The following is a 24481-nucleotide window of genomic DNA, read 5'->3' on the forward strand; positions in this document are numbered from 1 at the left end:
GAGCTTGTTGAAGGCAGTAAGGTTACCTTGCATCCTGATGCCGTGTACAATCTGGCCATTGTGATATGGTTAGCATACACGGGTCAATAACAGCTCGATCTAACAGGGGACTGGACTCTCTTCCATCTAAAATTGATTGCGTAGGGCTACCACCACCTTGGTAACTGGTGAGTTTGTGAAAAAGAAAAAGTAAAAACATATGAGCTTGTGCAAAGCACAGCATATTAGAGAATATGTACATACCAATAATGATGTACCGGTATAAATCAACCATAGCTAGCAACAACAATCATTTTTTAAAAGGCCACTGTTTTTTTTCTCCAAATTCACCATTTCAGTAAATATTAGGGATACTTTACTATCAAATGCAGTAGTACAATATCGCTACGTTTAGCGATATTTTACTAGCGGCAATCCCCTGCACCCTTTTTTCCATGCACCTTTTTTACATGTATGCGAGTTTTCACCATCAGAGTTGCTATTCTCTATCTGGGGTTGTCACTGGCCTGTACATGCACATGCATGAAGATAACCCAGAACTACCAGACCATTGTGCAATTGTAGCCCACCACCTGCCCCAATGCAGAGATCAAGAGAGCAGTGACATTGGAAAGGGCACTGGCTGGGAGCATGGACGCGCAGAGGTGAAGAAAAGTGGAAATGCAAGATGGCAGACTTCTGCATTAGCAACATTGTGAGACAAGAGGCTGAGCCTAGGAAAAAAGAAGAATGCTTATGTTAATATATCTTAAGCCTCCACACTAACAATGCTGAATTGCACTAGTGAAGACAGCACATGTAGGGTTTACGGAGTATTATGCAAAGCATGTAATGTTTGTTGCACAAATAGCGCAACTCTTGTTAGACCCACAAAGTTCCCGCTAATCGCCGAAGCGCCAGAGCTTTTTAAAGTGCTATTCTAACCCTATGGCAGTGATCTCACTGCCTCGATTGGCGCCGATAGCGGGCAATTAGCGCCAATCACAAAACGTGTTACCTGCAGCATTTTGCGGCGATTCTGGAGCAATCGCGGTACATTGCTTAATAAAGCTTAATAACTGCTTTGAATCGCGGAAGTGTACAGTGATTTTACTGCACTAATTGCAGTAAAATCACTTTTGCAAAATGGTTTTGCGATTTTAAGTTGGATTGGGCCCTTATAGCTAATTGTTCATTATTTGAAAATCCGACAATTGCCTAGCACTTGCTTTTCTGCTCACGACAGAAGTCAGGCTGTCAGCACCTGTATCACTGGCTTCTGCAACAGCAAACTGCCCTGCATTATTGATTACTCTGATCAGGATAAACCTTACCCTGGATCAACTGGGATATGTGCAGGTCCAGGTTGGTGTTTTATGTTTTGTTTTTTGTTTTTTATCTTTGATGCATTTTCTTTCTGGTTGGACTTGATTGACGAATGTCTTTTTTCAACCAAAATAACTATGTAACTATGTAAATAATAGTCTAGGGCAGTGTTCTCCAATCCTGTCCTCAAGGCCCACCAACACTGCATGTTTTGTGGAAATCTAGAGAAGTAGTTAATCAGCTGTGCTGAGACACTAATTACCTCACCTGTGCATGTTTGTGGTTTTCTGCAAAACATATACTGTTGGTGGGCCTTGAGAACAGGGTTGGGGAACTCTGGTCTAGAGCACTCTAGTATTACACAGCCAGTGCACATTGCTACTAATGACATGCAACTTCTGAAGCACTAAACACATCCTGCCACCTTTCCCTGCTAATGTCCCAGCTGCAGCACAGCAATAATTCTCTCTACTCATCTTGCTGCTCTGAATTCATTCACTGAAGGCTGTGTGTAGAGAACGAGGAGACACATTACCCACAGTACAGGAAGGGGGAGGGGTGCTACATCTAGTGCAAGAAGTAGTACAGTCCCCAGCACTGCCTGCTGCTATTTTCCTGAATGTTGCACAAACTATGAAAAAAGACACAGTGACTGTGCACCACAATGGTAGTCACTGTCACAGTCACATGTCTACACCCGGTGCTTTGAGCACCTGCAGCCTTATGGAAGGTACGCCACTGCACACACAACATTCACAACATGTGTTACATGAGGAGGCTGGATAGTGTGATGGTTAAGGGCCCTGCCTCTGACACAGGAGACCTGGGATTGAATCTCAGCTCTGCATATTCAATAAGCCAGCACCTATTCAGTAGGGAGACCTTGGGCAAGTCTCCCTAACACTGCTACTGCGTGTTCTAGTGGCTGCAGTTCTGGCGCTTTAAGTCCGCCAGGAAAAAAAACGCAATATAAATGTTCTTTGTTTGTTTGAGTAGTGTGTTTAATGCCCACGTAAACCTTACATGCGATGTCTGCTACTGATTTAGCAAAAATAATGATATAATAATAAAAAGAAAGAAACAAAGAAAGAAAGAAAGAAAGAAAGAAAAATACATTCGGACTTGAAGGTGGAGTTATTGTCCTCCTGTGTACAAAAATGTTGATGCCTGAGATTGCTGTTTATTAGTTTAATGGAATAGTTCCTTATCAAGTTGTCAGTGTCCAGAGCAGTGCTATTACAGGCCTGATCGGAAGCATTCAGAGCTGGCCAAGAGCAGGCACACAGTAAAGGTTTTATGTTCAGTGCCAGTTCATTTTCTCGGCACTGATCAGCACAGTTAGATGGCAGAGGTCCATGCTGGCAGTCAGAGAGAAGAGAAACAGAGCGAACACTGGAAGAGATCATGTATGGAAATACCTGGGACACCAAAGCGGAGACATTAGCAGATTTGCTCACTGGTAGCAGGATTAGCAAGAGCTTCGGGAAAATGGATGGATTTCAACCAAATCAAAAAAGTATAGAGCACAGTAGAAAACAAAGAACAGATTTCCAAATGCTGCGGCTGCTGTGCTTTTTTCCTTAAGGAACGCTTTCCCATATAGAGCAATACTAACAGCTTTCTATAATGCCATTGAAAAATAGCATAGTTTAATATATTTTAGCAAAATTAAGGGTAGAGAGAGAACATTGCCTTGAGCCTCACATCCATAAATAAAACATGTTCTTTATTTGTCAAAAAAAACAACAAAAAAACAATGTTTGTGTGCAATAAAAATAGGTAGACATGGTTGGTCGATGTTTCAACCAGACTAGGACTTTCTCAACACCATTTGTGACTCCCACGCTTTGCAAAGTTTTTATTTTAGCATAAATACGTTGACACTCTATGGCTTGAATTTTGTTTTTAAAAAAATGATGTTAATGATCATTTGCATCACGGTTATTATGAGATGGGCCAAACTGTTCGCCGGCGAACGGTTCCCGACGAATTTCGGTGGTTCGCGTTCGCGGGGAACCGGGAACTTTTCCAGAAGTTTGATTCGCCCCCATAGTGCGTCATTAGGGTCAACTTTGACCCTCTACATCACAGTCAGCAGGAAATTTGTAGCCAATCAGGCTACACTCCCTCCTGGAGCCACTTCCCCCCTTATAAAATGCAGGCAGCATCAGGCATTGGACTCACTCGTGTGTCTGCAGTAATTAGAGAAGGGAGAGCTGCTGTACAGAGACCTATAGGGAAAGCTTAGATAGGGTCTTTTAGGCTTGTTAGCTTGCTCCTTGCTGATTCTTATTGCTAAGAAAGCCCCCCTCAACAGCTCTTTTGAGAGCTAATCTTGTTCTTGTGATCTATTTTATGTGTGGGTGTCCCACAGACACTTGTGTTGCATAGACAGCCTTGGTAATTCCTACTGTGTGTGCCACTGCCAGGCCCAGCACATTCAGTGACTACCTGTGTGTGTGACAGGTGCACTTTGTAATACCCATCACTGCATATACCTACCTGTTGTTCACTTCAGTGCACCCACCTACCTACATGAGCGCACACAGTGTCACTGTGCCTGTTAGGTACCTGTCTGTGTGTGACAGGTGCACATTGTAATACCCATCACTGCATATACCTACCTGTTGTTCACAGTGCACCCACCTACCTACGTGAGCGCACACGCAGTGTCACTGTGCCTGTCCGGTACCTGTCTGTGTGTGACAGGTGCACATTCTAATACCCATCACTGCATATACCTACCTGTTGTTCAGTGCACCCACCTACCTACGTGAGCGCATGCAGTGTCACTGTGCCTGTCCGGTACCTGTCTGTGTGTGACACGTGCACATTTGTAATAACAGACAATTCCTAATTGTTCACACTACCTGTGTGACCGCACGCTGTGAAAATATACCACTCTGAGCATACCTGTTAACTGCACCTGTGTGACAGCTGCACATTGTATTGTAATACCAGTCACTGCATACCTTTCACTGCACCTGTGTGACTGCACATTTTATTAGTCAAGTCAGTGCATACCTTTCACTTCATCCCCCCAATATGGACAAAAAAGGTAGAGGCAGAGGCAGGGGAAGACCTAGAGGCAGGCCACCCGGCAGGTCTGTTCGGGGTCGTGCTGACGTGATTTCGGGTGGCTCTGGCCAAAAGTACAGTGCTCAGAAGAAGGCACGTCCCATCAACTCCCAAGATTGTCAGGACCTAGTTGACTATTTAACACAGAACACCTCATCTTCCGCAGCCACCAGCACTACTACTAGCACCACATCCACTGCATTTGACACTTCGCAGGAGTTATTTGGTGAGGAACTCACTGATGCACAGCCACTATTGTTACAACAAGATGAAGGCACTAAGCAAGTTACACCACCTCATATGTCTGAGTTAGGCGACACTATGGACGTAAGGTGTGAGGAGGAGGATGATGATGTACCTGCTGTTGGTGCAGTTTATGAGGTGTCTGAGGCAAGCAAAGCTGGGGAGGATGATTATGATGATTATGATGATACGGATGCCACGTGGGATCCTAAGAGACATGATGACCAGGGGGACAGTTCGGAGGGGGAGTCAGAGAGGAGTAGGAGGAGACGAGTTCCTGAAAGAAGCAGGGGGAGCTCGTCATCAGACACAGCTGGTGGCAATGTCCGGCGCCATGTATCACCACCTATGGACAGTCAGCCAACATGCCCTTCAACGTCAGCTGCTGAGGTCACCATAGTGCCATCACCCCAGGGTAGCTCAGCGGTGTGGACATTTTTTAATGTGTATGCCAAAGATCAGAGCAATGCCATCTGTACTCTCTGCCACCAAAATTTAAGCCGTGGAAAGGCCAACACCCACATAGGGACAACTGCCTTACGAAGGCACCTGCAGAAAAGGCACAAACTGCAATGGGAAGACCACCTGAGGAAAAGCAGCACACAAAAGCAAAGCCACCCTCTTTCTCCTGTTCCTCCTTCAGGTGCATCGTCTTCAGCCGCTTTCTCCCTTGCACCTTCACAATCACAGCCTCCCTCCTCCACTCCACCTCTCACCTTGAGCGGTTCCTGCTCCTCTGCCCACAGCAGCAGCCAGGTGTCCATGAGGGAAATCTTTGAGCAAAAGAAGCCAATCTCTGCCAGTCACCCCCTTGCCCGGCGTCTGACAGCTGGCTTGGTGGAACTGTTAGCTCACCAGCTGTTACCATACCAGCTGGTGGACTCTGAGGCCTTCCGAAAATGTGTGGCCATTGGGACACCGCAGTGGAAGAAACCAGGCCGCAATTATTTCTCCAAAAAGGCAATACCCAAACTGTACCATGAAGTTGAGAGGCAAGTGGTGTCATCTCTGGCACACAGCGTTGGGTAAAGGGTCCATCTGACCACGGATGCCTGGTCTGCCAAGAACGGTCAGGGCAGGTACATTACTTACACAGCCCATTGGGTCAACCTGGTGACCGCTGGCAAGCAGGGAGTACGTGGCTGTGCAGCGGACTTAGTGACACCTCCACGGCTTGCAGGCAGGCCTGATGCCACCTCCTTTCCTTCTCCTCCTACTCCTCCTGCTACATTCTCTTTGCTGTCGTCCTCCTCCTCCTCCTCCTTGGCTGAGTGGCAGTTCAACTCTACTGGTGCTGCGATCTCCTCTCCAGCTACACAGCCCCAGCTCTCCAGGGTCTATGCTGCATGCCAGGTACGAAGGTGTTACGCCATCTTAGACATGTGTTGCCTCAAAGCGGAGAGTCACACTGGAGTAGCTTTCCTGCTCTCATGTGCTGAATCTCATAATTCAGAGATTTGTGTCTAAGTACCCAGGCTTACAGGACGTCCTAAAGCAGTCCAGGAAGGTGTGTGGGCATTTCAGGCGGTCTTACACGGTCATGGCATGCTTTGCTAACATACAGCGGAGAAACAACTTGCTGGTGAGCCGCCTGATTTGTGATAGCCCGACTCGCTGGAATTTGACCCTCCTGATGCTGGACCACCTGCTACAACAGGAGAAAGCCGTCAAACAGTATCTGTACAACTATAGTCAAAGGACACAGTCTGGGGAGATGGGGATGTTCTGGCCGAAGTACTGGACACTGATGCAAGCTGTGGAGGACCATGACCAGGAACAGGAACAGGAGGAAGAGTTGTGGGATCAATTCTCAGCAGAAGCAGATGATTCCTCAACATCTGCGGCAGCACAGATGTTACGTCCTCTCTTCAGTCCCTGTTGACCCTCCCACGAAGGAAGAGACGTTACCCAGTAGTGGAGTCTAGGTGACCACGGGTCTTCACTAGTGTTGGGCGAACACCTGGATGTTCGGGTCCGTTCACCGAACATGGGCCAGATGTTCGGCATGTTCGGCCCGAACCCCGAACTCCCCGAACATCCCGCTTTTGGGGGCCCTATGGGGTCGCAGGCATAAGGGGGGAGCATGCCCCGGTCGCGGGGGGGGGGGGGGGGGGGTCGGAAATTCCCCCCACCCCCTCCGCTAGCACTCCCCCCTCTGCCCGCTTCCCCATAAAAAAGTTTGATGAAAGTACCGGTGGCTGGCCTGGCAGTAGAGTGAGGAGGAGGAGGAGTCCGGAGAGTGACGCGTTGAGGCCGGGCAGCGGGCGGTTCAGCGTTGTACCCTTGTGGTACTTCCGCCCCTTTCTCTGACCTCACGTCCTCTACGTGATGACGCATACGAGGGTACGTGTGACGCGTACCCTCGTATGCATAGGACGTGAGGTCAGAGAAAGGGCGGAAGTACCACAAGGGTACTACCGCTGAACCGCCCGCTGCCCGGCCTCAATGCGTCACTCTCCGGACTCCTCCTCCTCACTCACTCTACTGCCAGGCCAGCCACCGGTACTTTCATCAAACTTTTTTATGGGGAAGCGGGCAGAGGGGGGAGCGCTAGCGGAGGGGGTGGGGGGAATTTCCGACCCCCCCCGCGACCGGGGCATGCTCCCCCCTTATGCCTGCGACCCCATAGGGGGGCAGTATTCGGCCGAACAGGGGCCCTGTTCGGCCTGTTCGGCTGGGCATTGAGCTGTTCGGGCGAACCCGAACTAAAAAGGCCGAACACCATAAGGTGTTCGGCCGAACTCGAACATCACCCGAACAGGGTGATGTTCTGCAGAACCCAAACAGTGGCGAACACTGTTCGCCCAATACTAGTCTTCACCCACACTCCCTTAAGGGGGGTGCAGGACCACACCCCCAGGAGGGGGATGTGGAACTTCGCTGCCTAGTGCCCTACCAGGTCACTACTGGGATAGTCTCAGCGAGTGGTCAGGAGAACAGGTGACGCTATTTATGGAGTAGGCGGAGTCCGAGGGAAGCAGAAGATCCGGAGGCAGGCGGCAAACAAGCAAGGTCGGGGTCACAAGCCAAGGTCGGGGGCAGGCAGCAGACAGCAGTAGTACACAAGACAGATCCAAGGGTCGAGGCAGGCGGCAATCAAGCGGAAGTCGGGGTCACAGGCAAAGGTCACAACAGGAGATCAATCAACAAAGCACAGCAGGAACAAGGGTTCACCGGAACGGCTCACTGAGCTGATCAGAACGAGCAGCACTGCCGTCCAGGGCAGTGCTGCTTATATAGTGATTATTGGTGCCAAAATTACCGCCCTGCGCATGCGCAGGACGTGCGTAATCCTTTTGCGCATGCGCGCGCACTTCTCTGCACACGCGCGCGGGTGCGGGCGCGCGCATGCGCTGTGTACCAGGCACCGCGCGCGTCACGTTCTGCGCGCGTGCGCATTCAGCCACAAACGTCGAGCAGGGAGAGAACACAGGAAGCCCAGCGAACCCCCGCGCGTGCGCACAACAGGACGCGCACGGGGACGCCGAGACGGACGACTATGGTGAGTGTGACATTGCCCCCTCCCTATGGGCAACCTCCGGGTGACCCTAGGTCCTGGTTTCTCGGGATGCCTCTGGTGAAAGCGTCTAATCAGTAAGGGCGCATGGACATTACCAGCAGGCTCCCAGGAATTATCTTCAACCCCGAAACCCTTCCACTTAATCAGGTATTGAAGGGAGTTCCTTAATCTTCTGCTGTCAAGAATTCTCTCCACCTCAAATTCTTCAGAGCCTTCTACAATGACTTGTTGAGGGTGATTAGAGGTGCGGCCTGGGAATACATTCTCCACCACCTTCTTTAGACAAGAGATGTGGAAAACAGGGTGCACTCGAAGAGAGGAAGGGAGAGATAATTTGTATGCCACAGGGTTAATTTGATGCAACACAGGGAAGGGTCCAACAAACCTGGGTGCGAGTTTCTTTGAAGAGCAACGAAGCTTGAGATTGGTTGTGGACAACCAGACAAGGTCTCCTGGGGATAACAACGGAGCCTTTCTCCTGAGTCTGTCTGCAGACCTCTTCATTCTTTCTTGTGTTTGTTCCAGAATCCGATGCACGGTATTAAAGTTCTCTTTAATGGCCGAGATCCTTTCCTGCACCCCGGGACATGCTGAGGAGGAATCTAAGTCGGGCAGAAATGCGGGGTGAAGGCCATAATTGATGAAAAAGGGAGATTGACGGGTGGAAGAATGGACAGAGTTGTTGAAAGCAAACTCGGCTGTGGCCAACAGAGAATACCAGTCGTCTTGGGCGGCGGCAGTGAAGCACCTGATGTACTGCTCCAGGGTCTGGTTAGTTCTTTCGGTTTGGCCGTTAGACTGCGGGTGATATCCTGATGATAGTGAAAGCTTGATTCCCAACTTCTTACAGAGTTCTTGCTAAAAACGAGAAGTAAACTGTGTTCCACGATCTGAGACTATGTCGGATGGTACCCCATGGAACAGAACGATCTCTCGGATAAATACTTGGGCGGTCTCCGCAGCAGATGGAACTTGTTTGAGAGGTAAGAAGTGAGCCATCTTAGAGAACCTGTCTACCACAACTAGGATAGTGGTAAACCCTTCAGAGGGAGGTAGATCGACCACAAAATCCATCGCAATATTGCTCCATGGTTGGGTTGGCACGGGTAAAGGATTTAACAGTCCCCAAGGTTTAGTACGAGGGTTCTTGGACCGTGCGCAAACTTCACAGGAAGAGACATAGGAGCAACAGTCTTTGGCTAACTCAGGCCACCAGAATTTCCTTCGAATAAGCTCTTGTGTGCGGGTGACACCAAAGTGTCCTGCCAGTTTGCTGTCATGACAAGCTTGGAGTACTTGTAAACGTGCTTCAGACGGGACAAAGATCTTGTTCTCAAAGTAGTATAGACCATCCCTCATGGGGAGTTCAGGAGGTCTACTGCTGGAAGAAGAGGAAGTCTGTTTAATGAAGTCCAGTAAACTGGATTGCAGGAGTAAGAAATGTTGTGGAGACAGGATGTTCTCAGGTACAGGGTCAGGAGCCGATTCTGGGTGATACATGCGGGATAAGGCATCGGGCTTTATATTCTTAGATCCAGGGCGATAGGTTAGATGGAAATTAAACCTCTAGAAGAAGAGGGACCACCGAGCCTGACGTGGTCTCAGTCTCTTGGCAGTTCGGAGATATTCCAAGTTCTTATGATCTGTAAGAATTAGAATTGGTTGTTCTGCGCCCTCCAGAAGGTAGCGCCATTCCTCAAGAGCGGCTTTGATCGCCAACAGTTCGCGGTCAGCCACGTCATAATTTCTTTCCGCAGTACTGAGTTTCCTGGAAAAGAAGGCCACTGGGTGAAGGATGGCTTTTGGCCCAAACCTCTGGGAAAGGATAGCCCCAATAGCAACTTCGGAAGCATCCACCTCCAGGACAAAGGCTCTTGCAGGATCCGGGTGTTTCAAGATGGGTGCTGAGGTGAAACAAGACTTGAGTTTCTCAAAGGCAAGCTGAGCCTCGGGTGTCCAGTGAAAAGACCTGTTAGTACTGGTAAGGCGAGTAATAGGGGCTACAATCTGCGAGAAGTTTTTGATAAATTTTCTGTAGAAGTTGGCGAAGCCAATGAAACGTTGTACAGACTTACGGTCCACTGGGACTGGCCACTCCAGAATGGCTGACACCTTTTGGGGGTCCATTTCCACTCCTCCTGGGGAAATCTTTAGACCCAAGAATTGTATGTTCACCTTGTCAAATTCACACTTTTCAGGCTTGGCGTATAACCCATGGGTGCGAACAAGGGTTCACCGGAACGGCTCACTGAGCTGATCAGAACGAGCAGCACTGCCGTCCAGGGCAGTGCTGCTTATTTAGTGATTATTGGTGCCAAAATTACCGCCCTGCGCATGCGCAGGACGTGCGTAATCCTTTTGCGCATGCGCGCGCACTTCTCTGCACACGCGCGCGGGTGCGGGCGCGCGCATGCGCTGTGTACCAGGCACCGCGTGCGTCACGTTCTGCGCGCGTGCGCATTCAGCCACAAACAAACGTCGAGCAGGGAGAGAACACAGGAAGCCCAGCGAACCCCCGCGCGTGCGCACAACAGGACGCGCACGGGGACGCCGAGACGGACGACTATGGTGAGTGTGACAACAGATGGGGGAGGAGGAGGAGAAGGAAGAGTCGTGTGGGGAAGAGGAGTCAGATGATGAGGAAGGTGTTGTTTTGGAGGAGGAGGATGAGGCGGAAGAACAACCGCAGCAGGCGTCGCATGGGGCTTGTGCTGCTCAACTTTCCCGTGGTATTGTTCGTGGCTGGGGGGAGAAGGAGAACTTAGCTGACATCACTGAGGAAGAGCAAGAGGAGATGGAGAGTACATCTGCATCCAACTTTGTGCAGATGGCGTCTTTCATGCTGTCCAGCCTGTTGTGGGACCCCCGTATAAAAAAACTCAAGGGGAATGAGTTGTACTGGGTGGCCACTCTACTAGACCCTCGGTATAGGCACAAAGTAGTGGAGATGTTACTAACTCACCTGAAGGCAGAAAGGATGCAGCACTTGCAGAACAGGCTGGCAACAATGCTTTACAATGCGTTTAAGGGTGATGTCACAGCACAATGCAATAACGGTACCACTGCCAGTAATCCTTCTTCTATGTCCACGCAGGCAAGGACAGGACGCTCCAGTGATCTCAGGGTGATGTCAGACATGCGGACATTCTTTAGTCCAATTCTTTAGCCTTAGCGCTTCCGGATCCACCCTCCACCAACGCCTCGACCGGCAGGTAGCTGACTACCTGGCCTTAAGTGTGGATGTAGACACTGTGAGCAGCGATGAACCCTTGGACTACTGGTTGTGCAGGCTTGACCTGTGGCCAGAGCTGTCACAATTTGCCATCCAACTTCTGTCTTGTCCAGCCTCAAGCGTCCTGTCAGAAAGGACCTTCAGCGCAGCTGGAGGCATTGTCACTGAGAAGAAAAGTCACCTAAGTCACAAAAGTGTTCAGTACCTCACCTTTATCAAAATGAATGAGGCATGGATCCCAGAGAGCTACTGCCTGCCCTAGGACTAAGTCAGTCCCCACACACAGCATCTCTGCCTGCATGCCGTGTGTGTAACTGGCTGCCTGCCCCAAGACTAAGTCGCTCCCCACACAGCATCTCTGCCTGCAGGCCGCTTGACTGCCTTCGCCGCCACCACCAACAGGCTCCACCAGGACTCCAGGCGGATTCCTGAATTTTTAAGGCCGCTGCTAGCATCGGCCGCTATAATAATTTTTCTGGTGTGTGTACATGCCTACCTAATTTTTCTGGCTGCACTGCGGCTGCAACAACAAAACAAAAGGTATGTACATGTGTCAATTCCCCTTTGTGATCGTTACCTTGCTGCGGTGAAGGGGCTTGCGTATCACAATGAAGCAATGACCGCTGGCTATATGAGTGTCTCGGGGGGTGGCACACCAAATATAATAAGGCCGTTGCTCCCTGATTGATGTATACACATGCAAGATGTTTTAAAGCACTTTAGGCCTCCAATTAAGCATGCAATGTGATTTCTGCCCTTAAAACGCTGCTTTGCGTCAAATCCATATTTTCCCCCGGGACTTTTGGCGTCTATCCCACTCATCCTTGCAAAAACTCAGAAGTTAGACCCCTTGAAACGTCTTTTCCATCCCTTTTGTGATCCCTTTTGTGGCCAGCATAAATGTTTCTAGTTTTCAAAATTCGCCTCCCCATTGAAGTCTATTGCGGTTCTCGAACGTTCACAAGTTCGCAAATGTTTGCGGAGGTTCGTGAACCCGGTTTGCGAACCTAAAATCGGAGGTTCGGGCCATCTCTATTATTATGACCAGTCTACATTGTATAGTGTTTGTATGTATGTGAAGGCTCTCATTTGTCCAGTTCTTGGTATAACAAAGAAGCTCCATAATCTCTGTGTGAATTGGCCTAGACTGCATGCTGGAGTAAGTGGATTACCTATACTTATAACTGCACAATAGGAATGGCAATGCTTAGGAGAAGGCATGGAGAAGCTGGTATTCAGTGTTCAGCGGATAGATTTGTAAGGTTCTGATTTGCTGGTCATGATCATGTGCTAAAGCAGGAAGTCATCATACCAAATTTGAACCTTACTGATCAAACTGATCACATGCTTCTCTGTGAGTGCTCCTAAGCATTGCCATCCCTACTGCACACGTATCTCCTTCATTTATGAGCTCTGAAGACATTGTACTCTTTGCCCTCCCTACAATCTATATCTGGTGTCACCAGTTCATTTCTTCATGGAGTACAGTCAGCAAACCATCATTCTGAAACCCTTCTCAATCTGGTTCACAACGGTCAGACTATCATCAGCTGCATTACATTAGGCATATCCAGATTCACCTGCATCTATAATAGGCCAAGTTGCTTAGCTGGTTGAAAGTTTCTGTCCGGGAAAGAGCACACTAGGCAGAATCGCATGAGTTTTCCCCATAGTACATAGGGGAAAACGCATATGCGATTCTGCTTACTGTGTTCCTAGACGCACAAGATGTTTTTGATGGTGTTCATTGGGCATTACAGAAAATGTTGTACAGTCAAAAAAAGTATTTCCCACAAGTCTAGATTTAGAAGGCATAGTTTGGGTAGAAGATGGGAAGGATGGGGGTAGGAAGGGGCATGGGGTACAAAACTAGGCAGTGATTTTACAGCAGGGCTTTTAAGGCCTTTAAAGCCCACCTTGGTCCATCTTTCTAAATTAGTTCATGGAAAATATTAAACTTCTAAAATTATATTGCAAAAAGCAGTCTTTTTTAAAATATAAATAAGAATGCAAGTAGCAACCTCCTAACTGCCCAACACCCTACACTCTCATCACAATACCCCTCCCACCTCCAGCAATCAGTGAGCTCTTTAAAGGATATCCGAAGTGGAACAAAAATGATGGGATAAACAATTGTATCTATCCTCCTTTTCCTAAAAATGACTTTCTTTTAAGTTATCCCACAGTTGTATTTTATATTTCAATATCATTTTTAAGTTTTTACTGTTTCATAGCCTTTTCTCAATGACACATTCATTGAAGTATGCCAGAGCTAAAATCTATGAACTATTTTCCCTTTTTATCTCTTTTCTGCTCTCCGAAGCCATTTTCTGGCAAGAAAATGTTTTATTCAGTAATTCCTTATCAGTGAGGAATACGCTACAGTCCGACCCAGTCCTGACCAGGACAGAAACTGTCACTTGCATATCTGATTTTTAACTCTTTCAGGCAGATAAAGTAAAAAAGGAACATAGCCTAGATATTTGTTTGCTTGGCACTGTACATACACATGTCTATCTCATTATGTGTCACATGTCACCTCGTGTGTCCTTTAATAAAGATCTATACAAATCTCCCCTGCTTCCGCTGGATGGAGAAGTTATGATGCTACACAAGCCATTGGTGAGTATGTCTATCCCTGTAGCCAGTCAAGGCTTAAACCTTGCTATTTTTTGATTTCTATGGACATGGTATCAATTACTGTAATTGAAACAAATCTCTGTTAGCAAAAGACTAAAACACGAAAAATAGTGCCACCTTAATCTAATTTATATAATTCACAGGATCACTTGTAGCAGAATATATGGACCTAAAGAGTAACCAGTGCCCATGTTCTTAATCTGGGCACTCTCTACTCTGTACCCACATTAAGACTTCCAATCTTTACCACTAGGCAGTGGATGTGCTTAGAGAGGCTGTAATGTTCTCTGTACAAGAAAGAAGCTGATTATTATCCTCTATGTGGCTTATATATGGTCTTGTACATTCCATTTCCTGGCTCTCCATGAGCAGCTTTCATAAACAGAGGCTACAGGTCGATAGCCTGCTATGATAATATTGAATGACTAGTTCACGCTTAGTGCCATGTTGGTTTCTATCACTCATTGGAACTTTCCGTAATTTGAAAATGATATGCAGTTCTACTGAGGACTTGATGAACAGATTAATAATTTACAAATATCTTAGACCTGGGTGCTGATATTTAATTAAAAAAAAGCATATCTCTATTATGGAGTAAGTATAGATCAGTGTGCATTTCCAATAATCCCTAACCACCTCTGCTGGATTGTGTACAACTACTTGGTAAAATATTGCAACTAGTGATGGTCAAGTCTAGGAGAACTCATGGAGTAACATGTGATTTGTTTGATCAGCTAATAGATTTGCAAAGCTCTAATTTGCTGTGATAACATCATGCTTTATCACATGATCATGACTAGGAAATCAGAGATTTACATATCTATCACCTGACCAAACTGTTCACATGCTTCTCCATGAGTTCTTCTAGACATGGCCATCACTAATTCCACTGAAACACAATGGAAAGCATGGGATTGCAGTCTCATACAATGAGTTTCTTCCTCTTAAATAATTTTGGGCTGTCACTTTTGTTGTGGTTACTGCATGCAACTGTAATCAAACAATCACTAACCTCTCAGCAACCCAGATTATGATCTGATATTATACAGGTAAAGAGCAAATTCTAACTACTGAACAGTAGACAGTTTTTAGTCCATCAAGTCCAGGATTTCTGGTTTTTCTGATGGTATCCCAACTGGGGATGTATAAATCAGGCTCTCTATGTAGTATTTGTTTTGGTGAAGAACCTGGCGGATTTACTTTATGTGACACATGACTGGATAATTAACCTAGGAAGGAGATTCCCTTCCAGAGGTAAGGCAGCCAGGAGACTAGGAAGCTGCAGAACCCATGAATTGCACACTTCCAACCACCTGGGCAAAGACCATGGAATACCAATGTGCTCATGTACCAATGTACTGCAGTAGAGAAGTTCAAGTGTGCTTCCACCTTTCTGAAGGACTTATCTCTCCTACTTCCATATCCTCTACCGCTGAGAAAAGACAGTTATATTTCACTGCTGTGAGTGAACCCACTTGCCAGTCTTAAAGGGTGACAGCCTTAGCACAACCATTATCCTTCCCTTGAAACCTTGGGATAGACTCTGACACTTCCAGTATTGTTGTAAAAATCTTAGAGACTGACAGACCTCTGCAGTAGGCCCCAACCCCATGCCTGTATACTGTCAGTGCAAAAGAGTCAGCGCCCTGTTGAGATCGCTTTCACACTCTCTGATTTTTTCTTGAATATGCATGAAAGTGTTGATGAGGGAACTGGCAGAAACACAACCTTCTTGGGCAGTACAAAAGACCTCTCCTAACTATTAGTAAATAATCTACCGAGCAATCGTCTTGGCTGTAAATGAATGCAACCTTTTATTTCTTAATAGCCATATAGGTAATAGTACCCATTTTTGGAAAAAAGTCTGTCTGTATTAAGTTTTGCAGCTTATTATTTTTTTTTATACCAGATGGTGCATGTCTACAATAAATACTTTAATACTGCAGATTCCATAAAATTATAGCTAAATGTGAAACACTGGTGATGTAAAAAATCCCCTCTGTGTTTTGTCAGGATTTATTATGCATAGCCGTGAATGGAGTTTTCAGGGTAGCAGAACAATGCGGCTTAAGAAAGCGGAGAGACCCATCTTTGTAGCTAATACCTCAGGAAGTTGAAGTGTGATATATCCCAATAAGCCATAATATGGAATCTGCTAGACATAATACAAGACAAAAGGTGTCCTTAATAGAAGGGCAGGGAATGTAGACCGGCTCACATTCAGCCTTTCTACCAATGAAAGGGGATCATCCTGATGGGAATCAGATGAGGCAGGGAGAAGCTGAAAACCTCTGAAATGTTTTCTTTATCCATATTTGCATCTGAGCCAAATATATCAGCGTATCTGACTTCACAATACGGCTTGGAACTTTCTGTCCAGCTCTCAGTTGTTCCTTTAAGCTCTTTAACAGTTTATTTTTCTGGAAATCTGAGTTTCGTTTCAAGAAGTTTGAACTGCTAACAATGTGCTGTACTGTTGTTTTTTGTTTCTTATAAGGAGAACAAAACTTAATCTTAAATTAGTGGCTATTTAGGGAACAAATTCAAAACTGTGATGGGAAAGAGAGTGCTAAGGATTAAAAGACATTAAGAATGGATAGAAAGGCATGTTAAAGGGGAACTTCAGCCTAAACAAACATACTGTCATTAAGTTACATTAGTTTTGTTAATTAGAATAGATAGGTAATATAATCTCTTACTCCCCCTGTTTTAAAAGAACAGGCAAATGTTTGTGATTCATGGGGGCTGCCATCTTTGTCATGGGGGCAGCCATCTTTTTGGTTGAAAGGAGGTGACAGGGAGCAGGAGACACAGTTCCAACTGTCCTGTGTCCTGAGCACCCCTCCCAGCTGCACACGCTAGGCTTCAAATGTCAAATTCAAAATGTAAAAAAAAAAAATTGCACCAAAACAGCAGAACGAGAACAACAACATCAGAAATCCCATCATGCTTTGCACAGCATTAGGGGAAAAATGCTCAGGCAGTTTTCTTCTGTGCAGCTAAAAATGAGGCTTGTATAAGAGAAAAAAAGTTCTGATGCTGTTACATAGTTACATAGTTATTATGCTTGAAAAAAGACATATGTCCATCGAGTTCAACCAGTATAAAGTACAACACCAGCCTGCTCCCTCACATATCCCTGTTGATCCAGAGGAAGACGAAAAAACCCTTACAAGGCATGGTCCAATTAGCCCCAAAAGGGAAAAATTCCTTCCCGACTCCAGATGGCAATCAGATAAAAATCCTTGGATCAACATCATTAGGCATTACCTAGTAATTGTAGCCATGGATGTCTTTCAACGCAAGGAAAGCATCTAAGCCCCCTTTAAATGCAAGGTATAGAGTTTGCCATAACGACTTCCTGTGGCAATGCATTCCACATCTTAATCACTCTTACTGTAAAGAACCCTTTCCTAAATAAATGGCTAAAACGTTTTTCCTCCATGCGCAGATCATGTCCTCTAGTCCTTTGAGAAGGCCTAGGGACAAAAAGTTAATCCGCCAAGCTATTATATTGCCCTCTGATGTATTTATACATGTTAATTAGATCTCCTCTAAGGTGTCTTTGATCTAGACTAAATAAACCCAGTTTATCTAACCTTTCTTGGTAAGCAAGACCTTCCATCCCACATATCAATTTTGTTGCTCGTCTCTGCACCTGCTCTAAAACTGCAATATCTTTTTTGTAATGTGGTGCCCAGAACTGAATTCCATATTCCAGATGTGGCCTTACTAGAGAGTTAAACAGGGGCAATATTATGCTAGCATCTCGAGTTTTGATTTCCCTTTTAATGCATCCCAAAATTGTGTTAGCTTTAGCTGCAGCGGCTTGGCATTGAGTACGATTATTTAACTTGTTGTCGATGAGTACTCCTAAGTCCTTCTCCAAGTTTGATGTCCCCAACTGTATCCCATTAAACTTGGAGAAGGACTGTGAAACTGTTAAAGAAACACCAGGCCTTTCCAGTGCTGCTGACTCAATTTCTAGTCTGGAGGTTCACTTTAATTAAAGGAAGAAAATGCTGAGAAAGAGATTTGGCAGACTTAGATTTGGACTTTTGTGTTAGACAAAAGAATGATGGGTGTTTTTCTCTAAAAATCAGATTAAAGAGGCACTGTAGTGACATTGCAGTAAATTATTCATGATACCCACTTTTATGGTAATTTCCCTGGTTTCAGTATCAGAAACACGTTTTATATCTATATATTGCTGTACAGTATATTGGTATGTCCTCTCATGCTTAGCTTAGGCTGTTTAACTATATGGAATTCGGCTCCCAGAGCATTCTGGGAGACTATCATTATTTTCATTGGCTTCAGAATTCTCAGAAACCAACATTCCCCAGAGCTGCACCTGACAAAAGTTGCCACCTGTTATACATTTTTTAAATGTAAATTTGGGAGAAGAAATATTTCACAATGCGCGTTTGCTGGCTAAATAATTTATAAAAGAATATTGTAAAAAAAAGCAATTTTATTACCTACAGTTCCTCTTAAATGTTTCTCATTATTGACATGAAGGTAGGGATTGTTATAACTTGCTAATATCCTTTAGATTGTAAGCTCCAAAGGGCCGGGCTCTCTCCTGCTCTTGTGTCTTGGAAATCATTATACATTTTATTTACAGTGGGATGCGAAAGTTTGGGCAACCTTGTTAATCGTCATCATTTTCCTGTATAAATCGTTGGTTGTTACAATAAAAAATGTCAGTTAAATATATCATATAGGTGACACACACACAGTGATATTTGAGAAGTGAAATTAAGTTTATTGGATTACAGAAAGTGTGCAATAATTGTTTAAACAAAATTAGGCAGGTGCATAAATTTGGGCAACACAAAAAAGAAATGAAATCAATGTTTAGTAGATCATCCTGTTGCAGAAATGACAGCCTCTAAACACTTCCTGTAGGTTCCAATGAGAGTCTGGATTCTGGTTGAAGGTATTTTGGACTCTTTACAAAACCTCTCTAGTTCATTCAGGTTTGATGGCTTCTGAGCATGGACAGCTCTCTTTAACTCACACCACAAATTTTCAATTATATTTAGGTCTGGGGACTGAGATGGCCATTCCAGAATGTTGTACTTGTTCCTCTGCATGAATGCCTTAGTGGATTTTGAGCAGTGTTTATGGTCGTTGTCTTGTTGAAAGATCCAGCCCCGGCGCAGCTTCAGCTTTATCACTGATTCCTGGACATTGGTCTCCAGAATCTGCTGATACTGAGTGGAATCGATGCGTCCTTCAACTTTGACAAGATTCCCAGTCCCTGCACTGGACACACAGCCCGTAAGCGTGATGGAACCACCCCCATATTTTACTGTAGGTAGCAGGTGTTTTTCTTGGAATGCTGTGTTTTTTTTCTTCCATGCATAACACCCCTTGTTATGCCCAAATAACTCAATTTTAGTTTCCAAAATGAAGCTGGCTTGTCCAAATGTGCTTTAGCATGCCTCAAGCGGCTCTGTTTGTGCTGTGGGCGGAGAAAAGGCTTCCTCTGCATCAATCACACATACAGCATCTCCTTGAGTAAAGTGCGCCGAATGGTTAAACGATGCACCGTGACTCCATCTGCAGCAAGATGATGTTGTAGGTCTTTGGTGCTGGTCTGTGGGTTGACTCTGACTGTTTTCACCATTCATCGCTTCTGTCTATCCAAGATATTTCTTGGTTTGCCACTTCAAGCCTTAACTTGAACTGAGCCTGTGGTCTTCTATTTCCTCAATATGTTCCTAATTGTGGAAAAAAAACGCTGAAATCTCTGAGACAGCTTTCTGTATCCTTCCTCTAAACCATGATGGTGAACAATCCTTGTCTTCCGGTCATTTGAGAGTTGTTTTGAGACCCCCATGTTGCTATTCTTTAGAGACAATTAAAATTGGAGGGAAACTTACAGTTGACGCCCTTAAATACGCTTTCTCATAATTGGATTCACCTGTGTATGTAGGTCAGGGGTCACCGAGCTTACCAGGCCAATTTAAGTTCCAATAGTTAGTTCTAAAGGTTTTGGAATCAATAAAATGAGATATTTATTCACCTGCCTAACTGTATTCAAACAATTATTGTGCACTTTTTGTAAATCCAATAAACTTCATTTCACTTCTTAAATATCACTGCATGTTTCTCCTATATGTTATATTTAACTGATAATTTTTTTTATCGTAACAACCAATGATTTATACAGGAAAATCATGATGATTAATAAGGTTGCCCAACCTTTTGAATCCCACTGTATCATGCTACTTTTATCACTGTCATTACCAATTCTGTAATCGTACACATAGTGTTACAGCGCTAAGGATCAATTGTAGCGATAGGTGGTGCGCGCTATATACCGTTACCAGTCCAGTTTAGAGATTATTCAAAAAGTAGGAGTAGCGAGGAGGACAACAAGTACGAGAGACGCCGGACACGCTGGAGATAGGAGCGAGCCGAGCCGTGACCCTGGAGAGGAGATCAGTAGTATGCTTGTGACATGCTTTTTACAGAGTTTGTGATGTATGCGCATTACTTTTATTGAAGATATTAAATGTATGGTTTTAGACATTGGAAGTTTTTGTCCTTTGCTCTGAGGTACAAATGCGATAAGGATACTGAAAGGGCTTACGCTTGTGATAAGAAGACTAAACAGAAGGCTGTGTATTGATGACCCTGCTGGCTGTGTATTAGACATATTGACGGTGAGCAGGGAGCACATCAGATTGGAGGGGAGAGCCTGCGTTTAGTTGGTGGTGGTGGTCCCCGCCCCCCTAACCTCACAAGTAGTGTGAACCTGGTGTGTGCCTACACTAGAGGGGTGTTTACCTTTGCATAGCAGTCTGCACTATCATCTTGCTTTGTGTTTGTGTTTACTTTTGAGGTGTATCTGTACCCAGGAGAGACCCAGTGGGAACAAGTCGACTCTTGGATGTATGGATTGAGCGCAAGCTATCTTTTTTGAATAATTACCAATTCTGTATTTTGTATTCTATATTTTGCATTGTTTTTGTATTTTGTCTTTAATTATGTATCTTGTATATTGGTGTACCTGTATTATTATGTACCCCATGTTCGTTTCTTACTTTGTACAACACCACGGAATATGTTGGCGCTTTATAAATCAACAATCCTATATAATAAAATACAAGTGTCTCTGCATCTATCCCTGTGTCAGTGCTTTGTGCTACTGCGCACGTCAAGCACTGACAGCCATTGGGACAGGAAGCAGGGCGGCCGGCCGAGTGGGCGGACGTGTGCGCGTGCGTGGCGGGTGGTGGACGGGTGCGCACACGCACGACAGGCCGATGCACAAACGCGCGCACACTGACTGGTGGCTGTGGTGGCGTGAAGAGACCTAGAGCCCGTTTTTAAACGGGCTTAGGTCAACTAGTAATAATAATATTTGCAATATACAAGAAAAATGCATTAGTAGAGAGGCCCAGACAGTTATGATGTACGTAATAGATTGGTGTGGCCCTTCTCCTTCATGAGTAGACATTTGAGTAACACCATTCTGACAGTCCCCCTGAAATACTTTATATATAGAGAGAAGTATTTGGATTTGGATTTTTCAGCATTCCGGCTAGTCAAAGATATTGGCCAATTATTTCCAAATTACACCACATGGGATAGATAAAAGCATTAAGGTAGAAAAGAATTAGAACTCTATACTGAATATTGACTCAAAACAGTTGTGAGGAGTCATTCTTAATGTACACTGTTTTATGTAAAAGCCTAAAAAAAAAAACCAATACGATTAACCAATCACACCTTCAGAATTTATTTTATTTCAGTGCTGCACACAGTTAACCTGGCTGTGCTTAAAGAACAAGTATCAAAGAAACTGTTCTTCTGTAAACCCCACATACCTATAGAGCTTTTAGCCAGCAACACTAGAAAGCTTTTCAGAGGTCTCTCATCACATCCCATTTGAAAAAATGCATTCTTTACCAGCAGTATGCAACAATTTGTGTTGGCGTTGATGCTAGAGACTAGAGCTATACCATGTAGCTAGGTTACACTTCTCTGTCACTATTCACAGAGGAATGATTTACTGTTTGATTCTGCACTTCACACACACACTTGACACACACACACACACACACACACACACACACACACACACACACACACACACACACACACACACACACACTGCTTTTTCACAAATCATAAAGAGAACAGCTGAGGGATTTTTGAATACTGAGAAAGTAAAGGAGGCTTACTTTATTCCTGTTCTTGGATGCTGTTTACTTTAAACTGCAAGGCAGAGAGAGAGATACAGGAACACACAGACCTGCAGCTTATGATATTTGCACACATTTGAAGCTATATTTCTGTTTTCCATCATTCTGAACAAATGTTACTCAAAGGATTATTGCTAGTGAAGATTGTTTCTGTATGCTGGATGTGCTGGACACCGTCCTCCAAAGTAATGCCCACAGTGAAAACTGTTCTCTGTAAATGTCATATTTTATTCACATAAAACATGAAAAGATGAAAAAAAGCCTCTGTGTTGCTATTTGCTAGTATCTACTGGAAATATATGTGGCATTTAGAATTTTAGTTAACTTTGATAGTTGTCCTTAAATGACACTCTTTTTGCGTTGTACTCTTTTTAATGATCTATAAAATTATTATAGCACATTCACTAAAACCATCATGTTTCTTATTTTCAGGAGGATTCTCATTGATCCACCCAGTGGACGAATGGGGGGACCAATTGCCAGGGCCCCAGCATTAGGAGACAGAGAAGAGGAGAGCATCAGTGGCACTCACAGTGGGTATGGCGAGCGGGACAGAGCGACGTGGAGCAACAGTGCTAGGAAAGCCTGGCATGCAGCAGCATTGCCAGGTAAGTGCCACATATATTTCCATATACATACATGGAAGAATTTTTTCGGAGGATACGACTAAAATAATTTTTTCACAACAGACCTAATTATTCATCATTTGAAAACACTGAACCTGCAAATAGCAGAACCAAAAAGAGCAGTACCTGGACACCAAAATCAAGGCGGAACAAGAAATTAGAAGAGTATATTGACAACTTCACGAAAAGAATCAAATTGGAGATACTGGACAAGCAAATACAGACACGCTACAACCTCAACACTCAGGAAAGGAAAGCAATACTGAACCTTAAAAACAATAACATAGTAATTAAACCAGCTGACAAAGGAGGAGCTGTAGTGATTTTGGATAAATCCACCTATGTTCAAGAAGCAAACAGACAGCTCTCCAACAACACCTACTACAAAAGACTAGAAACAAACCCCAAGCTACAATACTCAAAGGAATTAAAGAATATGCTTAATGATCTTTCCTCAGTATCATCTAACATACTTACATTAATACCAGATAATCCTAAAATAGGCACCTTCTACATCTTACCAAAAATACACAAAGAAGGAAACCTAGGTCGACCTATCATCTCTGGTTTGGGGACACTAACAGAAAAGATATCTGGCTGGGTAAAAAACATTTTTAAACCCATGGTAAGGAATACAGCCAGCTACATCCAGGACACCACTGACCTTCTTAACAAATTGACTGCCATGGGTCCAATCCCAGAGGGTGCTATCCTGGCTACAATGGATGTTAAATCCCTTTATACCAACATTCCACACGAGGATGGTATTGCAGCTTGCCAACATTTCCTTCAGTTGAATGATCTACCAACAGAGCCTACACTACAACTTATCAAATATATACTAACTCATAACTATTTTTCATTTTAGAATGATGCAGACAATGGGCAGTGCTATGGGAAGTAGAATGTCACCCCAGTATGCAAATGAATTTATGGCCAGATTGGAGGAAAACTTCCTTTCAACTTGTGAAATTAAACCATGGGCTTACTTCAGATTTATAGACGATATCCTATTAATTTGGACAGCATCACAGGAAGAATTAATCAAATTCCACAAAAACTTCTCAGAATACCACAAGAACATCAAGTTAACGCTCAACTTTTCATCCTCCCATGTTAGTTTCCTGGATACCACAATTTATGTAAAAGATAGATTTTTACAAACATCCATCTACCGTAAACCAACTGACCGGCATATTTACCTCAAATGAATAGTTTCCACCCGGAACACACCAAAAAAATCTATTGTTTACAGCCAAACTGAGGTATAACCGAATATGTTCTAATTCAGAGGACAGAGACAGACAACTTATGTCGCTACGTAATATATTCATAGATCAGGGATATTATTCACGAATCGTTGATGATCAAATACACAGAGCAACTTTAAAATCTAGAGAGGAACTATTGAAGTACACCCCAAAGACTGAAAACAACAGAGTCCCAATAGTACCTACAACCCAAGATTAAAGACACTGAGGAAGATATCGAAAGCCCTGCAACCGATACTTCACAAAGACAAACGTCTGAAAGAAGTTTTTCCTGATTTACCACTGCTTGCTTTCAGACAACCTCCCAATTTGAGACAAATGATTATCAGAAGTGCATTATCTAC

This window comes from Hyperolius riggenbachi, chromosome 1 (genome assembly GCF_040937935.1).
Source record: "Hyperolius riggenbachi isolate aHypRig1 chromosome 1, aHypRig1.pri, whole genome shotgun sequence".
NCBI classification, from domain to species: Eukaryota; Metazoa; Chordata; class Amphibia; order Anura; family Hyperoliidae; genus Hyperolius; species Hyperolius riggenbachi.